The sequence below is a fragment of the Periplaneta americana genome, chromosome 17 (assembly GCF_040183065.1).
Source record: "Periplaneta americana isolate PAMFEO1 chromosome 17, P.americana_PAMFEO1_priV1, whole genome shotgun sequence".
NCBI lineage: Eukaryota > Metazoa > Arthropoda > Insecta > Blattodea > Blattidae > Periplaneta > Periplaneta americana.
This window is the reverse complement of record NC_091133.1, coordinates 96,787,759-96,806,943: the sequence shown is the minus strand read 5'-3', so window position 1 is coordinate 96,806,943 and position 19,185 is coordinate 96,787,759. Positions and strand designations below refer to the sequence as shown.

The window sequence follows — 19,185 nt, the reverse complement described above, 5'->3', positions numbered from 1 at the left end:
TGAGCAGGGGAAGCTAACTCAAGTTGTCTTTCATGCAATTTGAGAAAACGTATTACAAAAATACATTCTTAAAATAAATAGTAGTCAATTTCAAGTCAACAGTCGAAGATTGGTTGGAACATCATAAGTAACACCAATAAGGCATGACCTCAAATGATACGTAGTAAAATATGATTTCACGGTTTACACATATCTCTTAACAAATAGACACGTATACGTATAACATTAGCTCACTCCCTGTCATACTTAGAGAAATCACAATATTAGTATCATTACGTAAGTATGCATCTGTCTTTTGGTTGTGTCCTTCACTGACAGCAAGGGAGTCGGTCATTTGCTTTTTAAATCACACTTTTGTTCGTAAGTCAGTCTTGATAATACAATTGTCCTAAAAAAATTCAAGTAAATTAGTGTCAGGAACTGTTATTTCGCTCATTATTTATGATATCAGCCACAATGCACACTAACACTTCCACTGAACACAACTGACGAAAAGGGATAACTCGGAAACTACTTGTTTTAAATGTTAAAGCTAGCTTCTTGCGAGCCTTGCGACTATGGTAGTTTAGTTAGAAAGGGATGGAAAATCTGCGGGGTGGATTGCACAGAAGAAACCGGTCTGCTTGGAAGCTGGTGTGTGCAGGCTTCTTGTTTACTGCTGCATCACAAATGATTCTGACCTGCGCATCACAATTTTAACGCGTAAATATAAATTCTATTAAAAATTAATACATAATTTTCTCCATAAACTGCAGGTTTATTATGAAATTATTATTAACTGGGGAAGCTAAGCTTTTTAGCTTACATTGACGCTACGCCACTGTTAGAGATAAGTCTAAACGATATTTTCTAATATCTGTAACAATTGTGACTGTGACAGTTAGGCCTATATATCGATGAGTTTCATCTGTGATTATCTAACACCGAGTCACCGATATTTTTATAATACTGACTATTACACTTTTACTACGTCATACTACGTTTGACCAATAAAGCGGTACGAAAGGACGTCTTTCAACCAATCATGGCTGCTTATCGCAGAATTTTATCGCGTCCCTAGCATTTGCTTATTTTTATCACTACCCTAGCATTTGCTTCTTTGTTTGCCAACATTTCAAACTGCACTGGTCTGGACGTCAAAAAAGAGAAAATTACAAACCACTCCAGTCTATGCACAGCACTTTCAAATATGATTCGCATTGGCATTCAAGAACAAGAATTAATACAGATCACTGGTCATATATGAAGAACACCATTCGGAAATCCTGAATAAGTTGAGGGATACACTATGTACATCAACGACTTCAATTCTTTTACGCACACGTCCAATATAAAATCATCTGAACCACCAACCACTAAAACATTCAAATTTGAAAATTGTACTTTCAATAATTGTTTCTTTTAAAATTATTCATGTTTATTTTTATTTCATCATCGTTAATTAAAACTTTTCTTGTTTACTTCATCATCCCTAATTAAAACTTTTCTAACACTTGTTTAGATTATTTAGGTTATGTTTGTTATAGCTTCCGCTATATGATATTTATGGATAGTCACGTATCAGAGATTGTTTAATACTAAGATGTATTGAAAATCATCTGTCAAGTGACGTTGATTACTGGGATCCGGATGATTGAAGTGGAATGCAAATGTTTTAATACAAATGAAACTGAATCAACAAAACCTTCTTGACTAGTAACCCTCCACAGAGTTCAATGAAGATTCCATAGTTGGCACAACTGATAACAAGAAAACATAATCATAAAACACTACTGCCATCTAGCGTAATGTTGAGATGGTACAATAATACATTTGAAGACAGTTGTATTTTCGTAAGCTATTTAATATTTTATTGTATTGGAGTACTTTGTTACTCCTAATCTTTATATACTTTCTTCTAATCGTGTAATAGTCAATTAAATCCTACTCGAGTTTTGATTTTCTCTAGATAAATCAAAACTTCTAGTGAGATTACTGTTGATAATTAAGCAAAACATGCTTAAATTACACCGATAAAAATCAAAGGAAATATCAGAAAGCAGTTCAAGTCTGGGGATCTGGCAGGCCATGTCACCCGGGCCGAAACGACTGATCCATCGATTCGGAAATTTTATTGATGAGTGGTGACTGGCGACGCACAGCATGAGTGATGTGAGATGTGCACCGTCATAGAAGAGTCGCCACGTCCGTCGCCAGTACATTTGTTAGAAAATCTGCATTTTCTTGACATTGAACCTGTAGCTATTCAGAAAACACCAGACGTGGGGGAAAGTCATTTAGAGTTAAACACTGCATTCACTGAACGTGAAAGGACTACAATAGTTCTCATACTATTCAAAGTATCGCCCAACGCGATACCTTAACATTGCGAGGGATGTCGCGATTGTTTCGACCGGGATTTTCTCCACTAAATTTAAAAACTCCTCTTCCTTGTCAACAATTTCTTCAGGTCGTTGTCGATCGCGATTGCGAAATGATGGAAGTACGCTACCCGTGTCACGGACCAGCTTGCAGACAACGATGAATATGTCTGCACTAGGTACTATCACAGTCTACTATATACAGTCACTAAGATTGAGTTTTGAGGGTGTTAGAAACAATAGACTGTGACGGTTCTATTTTGCATTGCCTGTAATGAGGCGATATTAGCGATCCTAGTGGTGAGCAACTAACTAATGTTTGCATATTTACTACGTATTGAGCTTCGCGACTGTATATACTAGACTGTGGTACTATCCTACCCGGAAACATCTCTGCAAACAAACGTAGAGCGACACAGAAGTTGCAGTACGTGTGTCCGTAAATTAAAATAATGGCCAGATATTTCGAGTTAGAAAATCTCGTCATCGCTATACTCTAAGATGAATGATAACTCAAAATTCACTTAACATAGGAAGTCGACTCAACACCCACTTTCATCTAATACTGGCTCAAGAAGACCTGGCAGCTAACAGTGGAAAAAATTACCCTTCACCCCCATCAAAAGACAGTTGAGAACAGCTGATCAGTGTTGCAATTTAAGTTACACGAAAACCGTCCATTCTATCGAAGTACGAAAAATATATAAAATATTCAATATTACATTCTCTATTAGCATTGACAGAAGTCGAGATTCTATGTAGAGCAGCGGTGGCGAAAATGTAATCGTGCGCCGAGCCACTGTGTAACCTGCAACGTGCATACCACCTATGGAGGGAGGCGGACACCAGAAGGGGAAGTAAAACAACTGTCTGACTTATTAACGGAGTTTCATTTTCCTTACGTCAAGCACTTAAATATAATTTTATACAATACAAGGCTACAAAATAATGTTTAGTATGTGTAACGAAGAAAGAAATGAACAATAAATGTACAATATCACAACCTAAAATTAACTGTCTTCAAAATGTCTCTGCGACAAAGTTCAAAAATCAGGAATTATGTCACTTACTGCCAGTCGTAGTTGATCACGAAGGTATTTGTCTGTCAGTTGTGATCTAAATTTGGTTTTTACTATTTTCATTGTTGAAAATAATTTTTCACAAACGTAAGTTGTAGCGAACATGGCTTCAACAGAGCAAGCGAAAGAATGAAGCTTCGGATATTTATTTTTTGGCAAAGATTTGAAAGTTCAACATTTGTCAAGTCCTTACATCTAGCTTTCATTTGACATCACATAGTAAATCAGTGAGTTCAAATTGAAGAGCTAACCGCATTATTCGTACATCTGCTGAAAAAGGATCGACGTACAGAGGAGATGATGATGATGATGATGATGATGATGATGATGATAATAATAATAATAACAACAATAACACTTAACCTTTTAAGGTTTCATCGGTAACATGTAGTATAATGCCGTTTTATATTATACAACCGTTTTCCTCGTAATACTTGTGAACAAATCCTACATTTAATATTCTCATCATATTGACAGAAAAAAATGCGTCCTCCCATCCTACTTAGAACTTTCGTACATGGTTTCGAGAGAGACATATGCCACTCGCAGGTCAGAGACAAATGCAAATGGAACGGAGTTTGACACCAGTGAGTGAGAGGGTGGGGTTGGCGGAGGTTAGAAGCAAGCTAAATGCACGGCTATCACTACGAGCCACAATGTCTCGCGAGTCACGTTCTCGCCACGGCTGATATAGAGTAATAAATTCAGAACAACGATGTTAAACTTTTCGGGGGGTGGAGGGACGTTTTTCGCTTTCTTTTTTTTCGAAAACTATATACTCCCCACCGATATGGTATTACACTTTTTTGTTACACTCAATGATCAATTCGTTCTGAAAATCTGCAAGGTAACTTCACTTCCACTTCATATTTATTCATGAACCACTGTGCATGTAGGAATACATGACATAATCTAAGTACCTCTATCACTGATTCCTTACTTGGTGCACCACATCTCTGTAGTATTTAATATTCCGCAACAGAGCTCATTTTGCGTCGAAATGTTTCATAAGGCAGGTAGGCTATAGGCTTTAATGAATCTCGCTTGGAGGCGATGACCTGTAACATTACATAGGCTACGTTGTGTTAATTAGCAGTAATGCTTCATATTTATGTACGGAATTAAAGCTGTGAATACGGATTTTGTGGTTGGCATGAGTTGCATATCCGTAATAGCGTGTGTGCATAAACAGAGTTCTCAAATTATGGTCCGTCGATGACTAGTGGTTCTCGATCTATAGTTTGGTATGCCGCAATTTAAAATGTTTATCCTTCAAGTAACACATTGACCTTCTTCAGTTATGAATATTTTAACAATCACAGTCGAAAATTGTATATCCGCTTACACATATTACTTATTACTACTTACTTGTTGTTTACATTACATTATTATTATCTTATTCAGTTTTATGCGTAAAATTGTAGTGTACTTTGTAAATTTGTAGTGTTTTTTGTAACGCAGTTTTACTCCTGGTTGAGTGTTACAGAAGGCCGTATGGCCTTAACTCTGCCAGGTTAAATAAACCATTATTATTATTATTATTATTATTATTATTATTATTATTATTATTATTATTATTATTATTATTACGATTTACGTCAGCTTATAAAGAAAAAAAATAAAGCTCATAAAAATTACAAAAAATATAAAACTGATCATCATTATCAAATTTTTTCTAATCTTAGAAAACAAGTCAAAGCCATGATTAAATCTGATAAATTCAAATGGTTACAATCAATTGATGATAACCTAAAGCACGAACCAAATAAATTTTGGAAATATGTAGAAACTTTTCGAAAAACTAATAGTAATCCCACAGAACTAATAATAAATGGCGTTCACATCACAGATGAAAAAGAAATTGCAAATGCATTTGCTAGTCAATTTAAATCTGTTCAACAAAATTGTAACTCTAATTTCATTACTTATGATTCTAATATTACTGACTGTTTGTCCCTGCCTAATATTACATTCGATGATGTAAATAAAGCTATTAAAAAGCTAAAGCCTAATAAATGTAAAGGTACTGATAGCATTCCTAATTTTATAATCAAGGGTTGCTCTAATATTTTCTTGCCTGTTTTAACTTTTTTGTTCAATCTTAGCTTAAAAACAGGAATTTACCCGTCACTTTGGAAGGAAGCATCCATTATTCCAGTTTTCAAAAATGGTAATAAAAACAGTGTTACTAATTATAGACCCATTTCTATCCTAAACAATTTTTCTAAAATTTTTGAAAAAATTATCCACAAACACATTTCATTTTATGTTAAAAATAAGATCAATTCGGCCCAACATGGATTTACAAGAGGGAAATCTACTACTACTAATTTAGTTTCCTATCTTAATCTCTTAATGCCTATAGTTGAAAATCAAGGTCAAATTGACTCAATTTATTTTGATTTTAGCAAAGCATTTGATGTTGTTCCTCACAAAATTTTATTAAATAAATTAAGAAATTTTGGTCTCTCCACTAGCTACGTTAATTGGTTTGAAAATTATTTAACAGATAGACAGTCTTGTGTTCGACCAGGTAATTCTCTCTCGGTTCCATTTAATAGTTTATGCGGTGTTCCTCAAGGGTCTACTTTGGGACCTCTCTTATTTTTATTATTTATAAATGATATAAGTAAAAGAATAAGTTCTAGCTGCCTTTTGTTTGCGGATGATCTCAAAATCTTTCGTAAAATTAATAGTTTGGTTGATTGTCAAATTCTTCAAAATGACATTAATTCAATTTCACAATGGTCTGTTGAAAATGGAATGAAAATTAATCAATCCAAAACTTTTGTTATTTCCTTTTCACGGAAAACTATCTCCCTAAAATTTAACTATTCTCTCAGTATGTCGTAATTACTAGGAAAGATTGTATTAGAGATCTTGGTGTCCTACTTGATTCAAAATTATATTTCCATGATCATGTGCAATATATTTATACCCATTCGTTAAGAATGCTTGGTCTAATTAGGTCTATAACTTATTCTTTTTCCACTCCTATGTGTTTATTAATTTTATACTATACGTTGGTTAGATCCAAGCTTGAATATGCATCTGTTGTATGGAACTCCATTACTTCCACTGACTCGGCTAAATTGGAGAATATCCAAAGAAAATTTATTTCCTTGTGTTCTTATAGATTTTTACCAAATTCCGATTATAACTATGAGATTAAATGCAATTATTTCAATTGCGGTAGTTTGTTCACCAGACGTCAGGATCTTGATTATTTATTTTTTTGCAAAGTCATTAAGGGTGATATTGATTGTGAATCTTTCATAAGCAATATCAGTCTTCGTATTCCTGCTAATGGTTTAAGATTTCATAAATTGTTTTATAATAAGAATCCTAAATCTCTCTCTCCGGTCTGCAGATGCATTAAATATGCTAATTTGCATGGATTCAACTTGGATCCATTTAATGTGTAGTATATCTTTGAGTTTTAACTCACTGATCTAATTTTAATAATTATTTGTCCATATATTTCTTGCATTTGGTCTATTGATTCATGTAGACCATTCCATTATTTCAATTCTCATTGTACTAATTTTATAATTTTATAATTATTATTTGATCAATGATTGATGTAGACCATTATATTGTTTGTATTTCATCTCATTGCCATTTTCTATCATTCATTCTCATCATCATTTGTTGTTTTGTTCTGTTTTGTATCGTGCAAAACTGTAATTGGCCTTGTGCTGTTGTTTTTGCACGTTAATATTCTAAATAAATAAATAAATAAATAAATTATTATTATTATTCCATATCTTACTCGTGGGTTTTAGTTCGACTGTAGTATAGTCTATTATGCATATTATTTAAAGGTGTAATTGATGTTTTGTTATTTGAACTGTTGTATCAGTGAAGAAGTATGTTGTGTCAGTGAAGTTTTATAGTTTATAGTGGCAATTCAAAGTATTTGAACAGTGAAAGGTTCTTGAAGTGTTAGTGAAATCTGGATAGTATCAGTGAAATGTGTAGTAGTTCCAGTGCAGTGAGTGAGTTGACAGTGAAATGAGTGTAGTGCTAAAAGGTACTTGTGCATGTATGAACATATCTTACTCGTGGTTTTTAGTTCGAACTTAGGATTAAGATACAAATTAGATTTGCTTTAAATGTTATTTTAAATGATAGTGCTTCATTTAATTTAGGATGCTCATTATTATTATTATTATTATTATTATTATTATTAGTATTAGTATTACTATTAATTATTATTAATAATATTACTACTTTAATATTAATTGTATTTTTTATTAATTGTGTTTATTATTAATGGTCATTATTGAGTGTAATTACTTACCACTGCTACTGGGTATTTACTATTTGCAGTGTGATACATACATACATACATACACACACATACATACATACATACATACATACATACATACATACATACATACATACATACATACATACATACATACATACATACATTAACAGGAGCAGTGGCGTACGCAGAATTTTGTCAAGGGGATTCATTATTAAAATTGTATAGCTTACAATTTACATTATCGGTATTTTAAATTTTCGGAATTATTGTTATTATTATTATTATAATTATTATTATTATTATTATTATTATTATTATTATTTAGTCAACTGTCCGAAGACAGGTCTGAACCTCACAAGTGATACCAAGAAGGTACCACTTATGAGGCAACTAGGCCAGGAGAAAATGGGGTATGGTGGCCAGTTCGTTTCGTGACCCTCAGTTAAATATTGTTTTTTCAGGTCTTCAAAATTAATTTGGTTAACAGATTCTTAACTGCGAATCTGGCTTCCAGGTTTGGCTTCCTGTAAAGCCGATTTGAATAATATTCGAGAGAAAAAATGTTCCGGGACTGGGTATCGAATCAGGGACTTGGATTGTGTATCGTTCCTGGATTGCTCAGTGGTAGAGCGTTGGCGCGCTTACCCAAAAGTTCCGGGTTCGATACCCGATCGCGGAACAATTTTTCCCTTGAATATTATTCAGATTCTTAACTGTTTGTTAACTTTAAATGTAGGATTTTAGGCAGTTAATTTATTTGGGAAAATAGGCTAGTTATATACTGTGCATAATACTCAATTTGTAACATAATATAGATTTTCAAAACAAGTAGGCCTCAAAATTTTTCAAGAAATTTAGGCCAAACTTGAACATCCTACAAACAGAAATAGGGCACTTACTCCAATTTAGCATGTACTATTAACCCTAGATTCTATGCTACTAATTATTTATAATTACCTATAGCCAATGTCAATAGTGTTTAAAAATGTACTGTGAGTAAATATATCAAACAGGTTTCAGCAGCAATGACTTCTTTGAGACTTGGTACGGGGTCGTCCATGTTCGGATTTTGTCTTCCCGCTATACCAAACACAGTGAAGAGTTGTGCGAATAAAGAGGAGACAAACCTTAATTGTATAATCCAGATATCAAGTGTGGCTTTTCATTGAGCGTATTCCGAAAGTCAGAGCTGAGCAATCTAATGGCATCACGATGTTCCGAATTTCAACGATGACGTCAATGATGCTCCACCGATGTCGCACCGGTTTCATCAGCTTGCAGAGGTGGTGGCAGTCTCCATCAGCCGCCATCAGTGAATCTGATTGGTTCTTATATAGGGCGGGAATTAGCAGACGAATGACTTCATGCACTGTTGTGTCATGGCGATGTGTTCTGCTTTGATTATGCTGTATTGTTTGTAATGAGCACAACGTAAAAACAATATGTTAATGGCTTATGAGCGAACATGTCAACGGACCAATTATTTGCACTGATTCGAGAAATAAATTGTTTATGCTCTCTTTTCTCTGAACGAGATGACAGTACGGAAATTTCGCAAAATCTTGCTAGCGTAGCACAGACATTAATTTGTACAGCCGCCATGATAGCCATCGAACCTTCCAGCAGTTTTGTTCCTATTTCGCTGCAGCGTGACGTCATTGTTGTCCATCGGTCCGGTGAGATTGGAAATACGCTGATTACCAATAATATGAATTTTGGCGCGTGACGAACAAAATCACACGAAATTATGGTTCCATGTTTTCGCTGTAGTTGTCATACATAAAAAACTTTTCCCTTTTTCGGGGCTTTGTCAGGATATTTAATTCGGGAAAAATTCTTCGGGTATTTTGATTCGGGAGACTGGATTCGGGACATTGTCCGTTCGGGTAGCTATGTATAGCCTATATTCGTGATATTTGATTCGGGAGATTGTATATGGGAGAATGGGTGGAAACGATTAATCCAAATGCCTAAATGTTAATAAGAATTTCTTTCCAAATTCTGCTATTTCACTTTCAGATAGGCTACATTTATAGGAAAGAGAAAAGTTTCTGGCTTCAAAATATACAATCCAATTTCGACAAAAAAATACGTGTTTATTCTTATATTACAGATACTATTTTAAGTACTTAGCTTAATGTACTAGAATATTTCATAATCTGACAACAATTTCTAAATTAAAATATATGATAGGTTTTGGACTGAAAAACATAAAATAGAATATTATGGGAAAACATCATACTTTTAAATATGATATTAAGTGATAAATAGGAGGAATTGGCAATTGGGATTCAAAGTGTTAGAAATACAGGGACATCATTTTATTCTTACTAACATTTCTAATATTAACCTGGCCATAACTTTGGATTAACGGAATGAGAACCGAAAACACCGTTTGCTGCCCCCTTCCGGGACTGGAGTTCGATGATACTGGCGTAATACAAACAAATCACTTCACTAAGTATAGGAGGAAAGAAAAGCAGTTCATCCATTTACGTAAACTAGGAAATACCGCGATTTTGAGTTTGATAATTTTCATTAGGTTTTTGTTTCATCAAAATACAATACTATATTAACAATAAGTGTTTCTACTCACGAACTGAGCTATCCATTCGGACGTATTCATTATGCAGCGTATATTGTACTGTCTACAGCACATCAGCGTACAATATAGAGAGTGAAGTTAAATTGAAAAATAATCATAATATGAATATTTCAACACATTTTTTAAGATGTCAGCCCAGTTTGAGGTCTGTGGATATAGAGAGAAAAATTGGATCCGTGTCGGCTAGAGTTCCCGGGTAGCTCAGTGGTAGAGCGTTGGTACGTCAAACCAAAGGTCCCGGGTTCGATACCCGGCTCCGGAACAATTTTTCCCTCGAAATTATTCAAATCAACTTTATAGGGAGTTATACCTGAAATCTTGATTTGCATAATACACGTCACTGTTCGTTAACAGAAAACCACAATTTAAGTCACACGGAGTTAGTGTGCACTCGAAGTTGGTTGCTTGACGGTTGTCAGCCCACTTTGAGGTCTGTGGATATAGAGGGAAAAATTGGATCGGTGTCGGCTAGAGTTCCCGGGTAGCTCAGTGGTAGAGCGTTGGTACGTCAAACCAAAGGTCCCGGGTTCGATACCCGGCTCCGGAACAATTCTTCCCTCGAAATTATTCAAATCAACTTTATAGGGAGTTATACCTGAAATCTTGATTTGCATAATACACGTCACTGTTCGTTAACAGAAAACCACAATTTAAGTCACACGGAGTTAGTGTGCACTCGAAGTTGGTTGCTTGACGGTTGTCAGCCCACTTTGAGGTCTGTGGATATAGAGGGAAAAATTGGATCGGTGTCGGCTAGAGTTCCCGGGTAGCTCAGTGGTAGAGCGTTGGTACGTCAAACCAAAGGTCCCGGGTTCGATACCCGGCTCCGGAACAATTTTTCCCTCGAAATTATTCAAATCAGCTTTACAACTTTACCTGAAATCTTGATTTGCATAATACACGTCAAACCAAAGGTCCCGGGTTCGATACCCGGCTCCGGAACAATTTTTCCCTCGAAATTATTCAAATCAACTTTACAGGGAGTTATACCTGAAATCTTGATTTGCATAATACACGTCACTGTTCGTTAACAGAAAACCACAATTTAAGTCACACGGAGTTAGTGTGCACTCGAAGTTGGTTGCTTGACGGTTGTCAGCCCACTTTGAGGTCTGTGGATATAGAGGGAAAAATTGGATCGGTGTCGGCTAGAGTTCCCGGGTAGCTCAGTGGTAGAGCGTTGGTACGTCAAACCAAAGGTCCCGGGTTCGATACCCGGCTCCGGAACAATTTTTCCCTCGAAATTATTCAAATCAACTTTATAGGGAGTTATACCTGAAATCTTGATTTGCATAATACACGTCACTGTTCGTTAACAGAAAACCACAATTTAAGTCACACGGAGTTAGTGTGCACTCGAAGTTGGTTGCTTGACGGTTGTCAGCCCACTTTGAGGTCTGTGGATATAGAGGGAAAAATTGGATCGGTGTCGGCTAGAGTTCCCGGGTAGCTCAGTGGTAGAGCGTTGGTACGTCAAACCAAAGGTCCCGGGTTCGATACCCGGCTCCGGAACAATTTTTCCCTCGAAATTATTCAAATCAACTTTATAGGGAGTTATACCTGAAATCTTGATTTGCATAATACACGTCACTGTTCGTTAACAGAAAACCACAATTTAAGTCACACGGAGTTAGTGTGCACTCGAAGTTGGTTGCTTGACGGTTGTCAGCCCACTTTGAGGTCTGTGGATATAGAGGGAAAAATTGGATCGGTGTCGGCTAGAGTTCCCGGGTAGCTCAGTGGTAGAGCGTTGGTACGTCAAACCAAAGGTCCCGGGTTCGATACCCGGCTCCGGAACAATTTTTCCCTCGAAATTATTCAAATCAGCTTTACAACTTTACCTGAAATCTTGATTTGCATAATACACGTCAAACCAAAGGTCCCGGGTTCGATACCCGGCTCCGGAACAATTTTTCCCTCGAAATTATTCAAATCAACTTTACAGGGAGTTATACCTGAAATCTTGATTTGCATAATACACGTCACTGTTCGTTAACAGAAAACCACAATTTAAGTCACACGGAGTTAGTGTGCACTCGAAGTTGGTTGCTTGACGGTTGTCAGCCCACTTTGAGGTCTGTGGATATAGAGGGAAAAATTGGATCGGTGTCGGCTAGAGTTCCCGGGTAGCTCAGTGGTAGAGCGTTGGTACGTCAAACCAAAGGTCCCGGGTTCGATACCCGGCTCCGGAACAATTTTTCCCTCGAAATTATCCAAATCAACTTTACAGGGAGTTATACCTGAAATCTTGATTTGCATATTTGCATTTTGTTCGATACTTAGCACAACACGTTTCTTTTGACACTCATGGAATTCATTTTATATAGTAGTTGTAGAGTATGGTAACTCGAACAGTACACCAAAATGTGTAAGTGTAAATGCTTGTAATAACACGCTCTAGAATGAAACGTAGGCCTATACTAATATAACGTACAATAGAATCTACTTCATATGTTTCTGTAGAAAAAAAAAGAGCGAGAGAAATACAGTCGGATAATCCGCCAATCGGTTAATAGTGTGGTGGATAATAATCGGGGTTCTACTGTATTATGTATGCCCTAACGATTATCAATAATTTATGCTTTGTTAGTTTTTTATATTATTATTTCAATGTTACGTAGCAACCAATTTAACAGATATATCTATGTACTGTACTTCTAACGGAGTGTGATTGTTGCAATAATAGATTTCAAATCTAATGTAACGACTCAGGCTTTATTAATTCTCCTCTGGGCAATGACATTAAGAAGTAATGAACAATGGTAAATAATGTCTGTCCTAAGTAATACCAAATTTAAGGTTTCTACAACGACCTCCACGGAAATGATATATGTTGCTTTTAACAGTAAGTTCTCTTCGGATGAGATAAGAGACAAGACAATATATAGAAATACAAAAAAGAAAACTAAACTGCTCTATGTTTATGTTTTGCAGTTTTAAGTGAACTTAAGGCATATAATCAGACTTCGGACATGATTTTAGGTTACGTTAACTTTTACTATACCGCTACTTTGTTCACAAAGCGAGCGGAGGGAAGAGAGTAGGCTTCAGGTAGGCTCACAGATTACACATAGAAACTGAAATCCACTGACAACACAATCCCTCTGCTACAGGATCTGTTTACATCAACGGACTTTGTTTATTGTGTTCTAAAACTTACCAAAGATTGATAACGTCCAATTATTACTGATCAACTGAATAAATGTGGCTAATGCGGCCACTTTGTCTTCGACTGAAATTGTATACAAAAAGGACGGTTTTATAGTACAATAATATAACCGATGTTATAAAACTTACTATTTCCACTTGATTACCGTTGGAGGAAAAGTATATCAGTCTACACAGTATTTTCTTAATTACCTTATTTTATCTAAAGAAAATTGGTCTGTTTATAATTTAATTACAATGACAACTCACGATGGGGAAACCACCTAAGAATAATATGTTCAAATCGTCTATGATAATAAATTAGCATCAGAAGAAGTTTTATTGTTAACATTCATATGAGAGCATTGTAAAAGAAAATGGGTTGATTTTATGCAACAGCTTACGAAAACAAATTCTGTTATGTTTTTGTTATAATGAGAACATTTCTTTAAGAAAGAATAAAGTTTGAACTATTCACAGACTGTTACATAACATCAAATCTCTCGTACGAAGCCAACTCCTGCGCGCGTACGCACAAAAAACACACGTACTCACAAAAAAAACACGCTCACACAAAACAAACACAAAAAACACACACAAAACACACACAAAAAACTCATAAAAACAAGCAAAAACACACAAAACATCCCCCTTCTCTCTCTCTCTCTCTTTCCAATATACGCCAAAAGTTCCTCCATTCACTGTTTGAGTCGCTTGAGAAACTTCTTGCCCCAGCAACTAAAACTTACCCTAGTGCAAACCCTAGTAACGCCGCACTTCGATTATTGTGACGTTTTGTTAAGTGACCTAAGTTCTGAATTGTCAGTCAAGTTACAGCGAGCTCAGAATATGTGCGTCAGATACGTGTGCAACATCCGACGGTATGATCACATATCACCGTCCTTCGCAAGTCTCTCGTGGCTCCGACTTAAAGAACGTAGAACTTTACACTCTTTGTCTTTACTCTTTCGAATTCTGCACACTTCAACACCAAATTACCTTTCGTCTCGTTTCTCTTATCTATACTCTAACCACGACGTAAATACCAGATCACTTATCTGTGGCACGCTAAGTATACCTCTTCATAGAACATCTTGTTATTCATCATCTTTTACAATATCCACCTCGCGTCAATGGAATTCCTTGTCACAAAGTATTAGGGGCTGCAAGACAATAAACACCTTTAAGAACAGCTTAAAAGATAACCTTATTAGCATTTCACTCCAATCATACTGATTTAAACTATCACTGACTACATTGTTACTTTTTTCTTTAGACATCATCCTGATTGTGCTGTATTTTAATTGTCTCGTAATAATCTCTTTCTATTATCTAATATTATTTGAAATATATTAACATTCTATGTATTTTAGTTTAATTCTGCTACACAGTTTATTTCAGTGTTTAATTAATAGTTCATAGTATTTTGTTGTTTAATTCGTAAATAACTCTTGTATACATGTAACTCTCACTTAATCAAATTGTTGGATTCTTTGTAAGTTCATGCATATGTATATACACTTTTTGCTGGTTGAGTGGAAGAGAAGGCCTTACGGCCTTAACTCTGCCAGCTAAAATAAATTATTATTATTATTATTATTATTATTATTATTATTATTATTATTATAAAAGTTTGCAGAACAAACATTTATATGTAAATTAATTAATAACAGAAACAAAAGAACCGATATTCCTACTTCTAATAAAGTTGAGCACTTCGTATAGTTTCAAAACCGCGCTTTCAGTGAATATTAATTATTCAGAAATTGCTTATTTTAAAAGCCTGGCAATAAATTGAGACGCAGACGCAGTGTAAATAGAAATTACTTTCTGGCTATGGTGAACCCAAGGAACTTTTCAAGTACCTTACATCGGTGAAAATGTATACGTACGATTTGCTGCAACATACAGGGCCTAATAATATCCTCCCAGTCGGACTTCATTTATCTACGAAGTCCAGATATCCCATTTGTTAGAATGTTCATTAAGAAAGCAGTAAATATTTCGATTGGCGACATTTTCATGATACTTTGCAAATTTAGAATGCTGCATGACTCACGGCAGAAATGCACGCGAAGAGACATCAAAACTTAGTTGGTGTTGACCTATAGTCTTTATTTGCAGTTCTAAGTGATTTGTAAGAAAATAAAATATAAAGGGTACATTCACGTAGAATCTACGTTCCGAATCAATGCAAAAAAAGAAGAAGAAGAAAACAGAGCGCAATTGTCCAATTCGTTCGTCTCTTTCCAGACATAAACATCGTATCTCAACTTACCTCAGTTTGAAGAAGAATCTCGATGTCCTGATCCACTCTTCCACATATGCCTCCAGTCTTCATAAAGTGCTCCCAGTAACACAACCAAGTTCTTTTCACGAGATCACATGACATGTAAAACTTATATTTGGCAATGAATAATTACATTCTTCACGGTTTAATCTTTTCTTTACTCCGTTATTTAACGACACTATATCAACTACTGGATTACTTAGCGTCAGTGTAATTGGCGAGATGAGGCCGGATATTCGCCATAGGTTACCCGACATTCGCCTTACGGTTTGAGAAAACCTCGAGAAAAACGCAACACGGTTATCAGCCCAAGCGGGAATCGAACGCACGCCCGTGTGCAACTGCGAGTCAGCAGGCAAACGCGCCACTGCCTGAGCTACACCGGTGGCTAGTTCGCTAGTTGTCCCTGTTACCGGTAATTCACGTTTTAAATCTTTGTCGTTATTTTTCCTTCTTTCAACACTTTCATTTATGACAATAATCGAAATAAATGAAACACTATTCCCTTCAACATTCATTGTCTTATGGAAAACACTAGTCCGATCATTCTACACACAGATAACACAATATAATCAGATTTCCGTAATGCATTAAAGCTTCTTACCACTAAAGTTCAAATCATGGATTCTCTTGATATTATACAATATGGACGTTTGCTTATATTTTCGACATTTTCTTCTTGATGACCGCTCCATGATTGTAAACAAAACTTTGCAACAACTGGATACCGCGTGTGGCGCACCAGCGCTGACTACCCGCTACAGATACCGGGCCGTACCGAACTATGTGAAACAAAAGAGAAGCGATATGTCGCTAGTAAACTTCGCGACTGTATTCTTTAAGAATTGACTACAGTGGCCAAGTGCAAGATTTAAGAAGTAACAGTGGCGGGTTTTTCAATGTACTAAAATAAAATTCACATTTCCAGATAAAACACTTTAAGTAAATCCGTGGAGCTACAGCCTATGAAGAGCCAAGACCGACCGGCCGGCTTCTGGCCTCACGTCCACATGCCGAAGCAGAGTTGAACGATCATCCAACCAGAATGGAGATATCGTGTGAAGAATAAAATATGACGTGATCCAGGGAATATCGTTATGCTGGACGTAAAGTGGGGGGGGGGGGTAATTCAAGCTCTTTTGGGAAAACCTACGTACTGTGGGAGAGAGGACCAATCGTTTAAAATAAAGTCCCGAAATAAAAGGGCGTACGTAGGAAAAGTGTCCTTCCTGAATCGTACAATGGCGAACTGGAAAAAATTGTCTTCACCTGTCCTTACAGACCCTCCATGAATGCAAATAAATTTTTAAAACATTTTGAAATGACTTATTACATATTGTTAATGTTATTACATTAATAGCTATTGTTATTTTAGGATTAAAAGTAATGTAGGTGCAATATAATTTGATTTAAGCTTATATGAAACTATATTTGAGATGTAATTAATTATATTTACATGCAATTTAAGTTGACATGTAATTAATTAAGGTGATGACTATATTACATAAGTTGACAATACATGGGTTAATGAGAAAAGGTTTACCTGTAGTTAGGTTCACAATTATACTTTTATTTAAGCTTTATATATAGTTAGACTTAGGCTATATTAAGGGGGGTAATTGGTGAAATTTCTACTTTCTACATTTTTCAAGATACGTCCTCAATTTTTTGTATACATAATCACTGCGTGATAGATAATGATGTGGTGAAGTTCCATTCCTGTGAGTGAATTAGCTTCTGAGTTATTAAATATATATCGAAAATTTTGTATGAAATATGTCCTTCACTTTTTAGTAAAATACCTCACTCTTTTTTTTTAATAGTGGCATATTCAGAAAATCATCAAGCATTAGTTTTTCTATATATTTACTACAAAAAAGGAAAACATTTTTATAACCACTGGATACCTAATAAATAGGAATTTTCTATTACTACTATAAATATTTCATTTTTTATTTTAAAAGGTGTTCATTTAATCATGGAACCCATGCGCTATTTTGTTAACCACAATCTATAGAACATCCAATAAAATGTCATGTTCCTGGTATCAAAATTTTAAGATCCTTTAAACTTCGAACTTGACGAAATATGCTGAAAAAAATTGTGACAGAAGAGCTTGTAAAATTAGCCATTTATATATAGCGTAATTTATTATGCTTTCAAGCGTCACAGAGTATTGAAACTTTCTCAATATATAAATAAGAGATTGCTGATTCATTTTTCACAAGAAATAGAAAATGCGATTTCTAACTGAAAATAACCAAAATTTTACTCGTCTCCATATTAAGTTTATGTTATCTATATTATTTTTATTATCTGTGCTTATTGTAATGTTACTATATATTACGAGTATATACCACTGCAACCGGGAGTATACCCAATTGTAGTGTAGATAAATACAAATAGAGAAAAGTAAATATGGGAAATATAATGTATTATTATCATGAGCTCACATTCACTAGTGTAATTAATTAACACTGGAACTATTTGTCGCGGAGAAAATCCACAAACGATTAGGGAAAACACGGAAATTTTACTTGAAGCAAGTAAAGCGATCGGTTTGGAAGTAAATCCCGAAAAGACAAAGTATATGATTATGTCTCGTGACCAGAATATTGTACGAAATGGAAATATAAAAATTGGAGATTTATCCTTCGAAGGGGTGGAAAAATTCAAATATCTTGGAGCAACAGTAACAAATATAAATGACACTCAGGAGGAAATTAAACGCAGAATAAATATGGGAAATGCCTGTTATAATTCGATTGAGAAGCTTTTATCATCTAGTCTCCTGTCAAAAAATCTGAAAGTTAAAATTTATAAAACAGTTATATTACCGGTTGTTCTGTATGGTTGTGAAACTAGGACTCTCACTCTGAGAGAGGAACATAGGTTAAGGGTGTTTGAGAATAAGGTGCTTAGGAAAATATTTGGATGAAGTTACAGGAGAATGGAGAAAGTTACACAACACAGAACTGCACGCATTGTATTCTTCACCTGACATGATTAGGAATATTAAATCCAGACGTTTGAGATGGGCAGGGCATGTAGCACGTATGGGCGAATCCAGAAATGCATATAGAGTGTTATTTGAGAGACCGGAGGGAAAAAGGCCTTTGGGGAGGCCGAGACGTAGATGGGAGGATAATATTAAAATGGATTTGAAGGAGATGGGATATGATGATAGAGACTGGATTAATCTTGCACAGGATAGGGACCGATGGCAGCTTATGTGAGGGCGGCAATGAATCTTCGGGTTCCTTAAAAGCCATTTGTAAGTAAGTAAGTTAACTATTTGTCGCTAACTTATCCTCTCATCAAACGCTACCTAACCTTGTCACTAATGATAACAGACTAAACACACAAATTATATAAATTAAACACACATAAAAAAATATACAAACTGAACACATAAATTATACAGTGTT

General features: G+C 35.4%; 7 non-coding genes across 7 annotated transcripts; all 7 read left to right on the top strand.

The window, feature by feature from the left end:
• Window positions 1-10,510: 10,510 nt before the first annotated feature.
• Window positions 10,511-10,582, top strand: TRNAD-GUC (transfer RNA aspartic acid (anticodon GUC)). The gene has a single exon. It is a non-coding gene; the product is annotated as a tRNA-Asp (tRNA).
• A 213-nt stretch (window positions 10,583-10,795) lies between these two features.
• Window positions 10,796-10,867, top strand: TRNAD-GUC (transfer RNA aspartic acid (anticodon GUC)). Its single transcript has one exon. It is a non-coding gene; the product is annotated as a tRNA-Asp (tRNA).
• Window positions 10,868-11,080: 213 nt separating this feature from the next.
• TRNAD-GUC (transfer RNA aspartic acid (anticodon GUC)) lies at window positions 11,081-11,152 on the top strand. The gene has a single exon. It is a non-coding gene; the product is annotated as a tRNA-Asp (tRNA).
• Window positions 11,153-11,475: 323 nt separating this feature from the next.
• On the top strand, window positions 11,476-11,547 carry TRNAD-GUC (transfer RNA aspartic acid (anticodon GUC)). The gene has a single exon. It is a non-coding gene; the product is annotated as a tRNA-Asp (tRNA).
• A 213-nt stretch (window positions 11,548-11,760) lies between these two features.
• On the top strand, window positions 11,761-11,832 carry TRNAD-GUC (transfer RNA aspartic acid (anticodon GUC)). Its single transcript has one exon. It is a non-coding gene; the product is annotated as a tRNA-Asp (tRNA).
• A 213-nt stretch (window positions 11,833-12,045) lies between these two features.
• Window positions 12,046-12,117, top strand: TRNAD-GUC (transfer RNA aspartic acid (anticodon GUC)). The gene has a single exon. It is a non-coding gene; the product is annotated as a tRNA-Asp (tRNA).
• Window positions 12,118-12,440: 323 nt separating this feature from the next.
• Window positions 12,441-12,512, top strand: TRNAD-GUC (transfer RNA aspartic acid (anticodon GUC)). The gene has a single exon. It is a non-coding gene; the product is annotated as a tRNA-Asp (tRNA).
• Window positions 12,513-19,185: the final 6,673 nt, after the last annotated feature.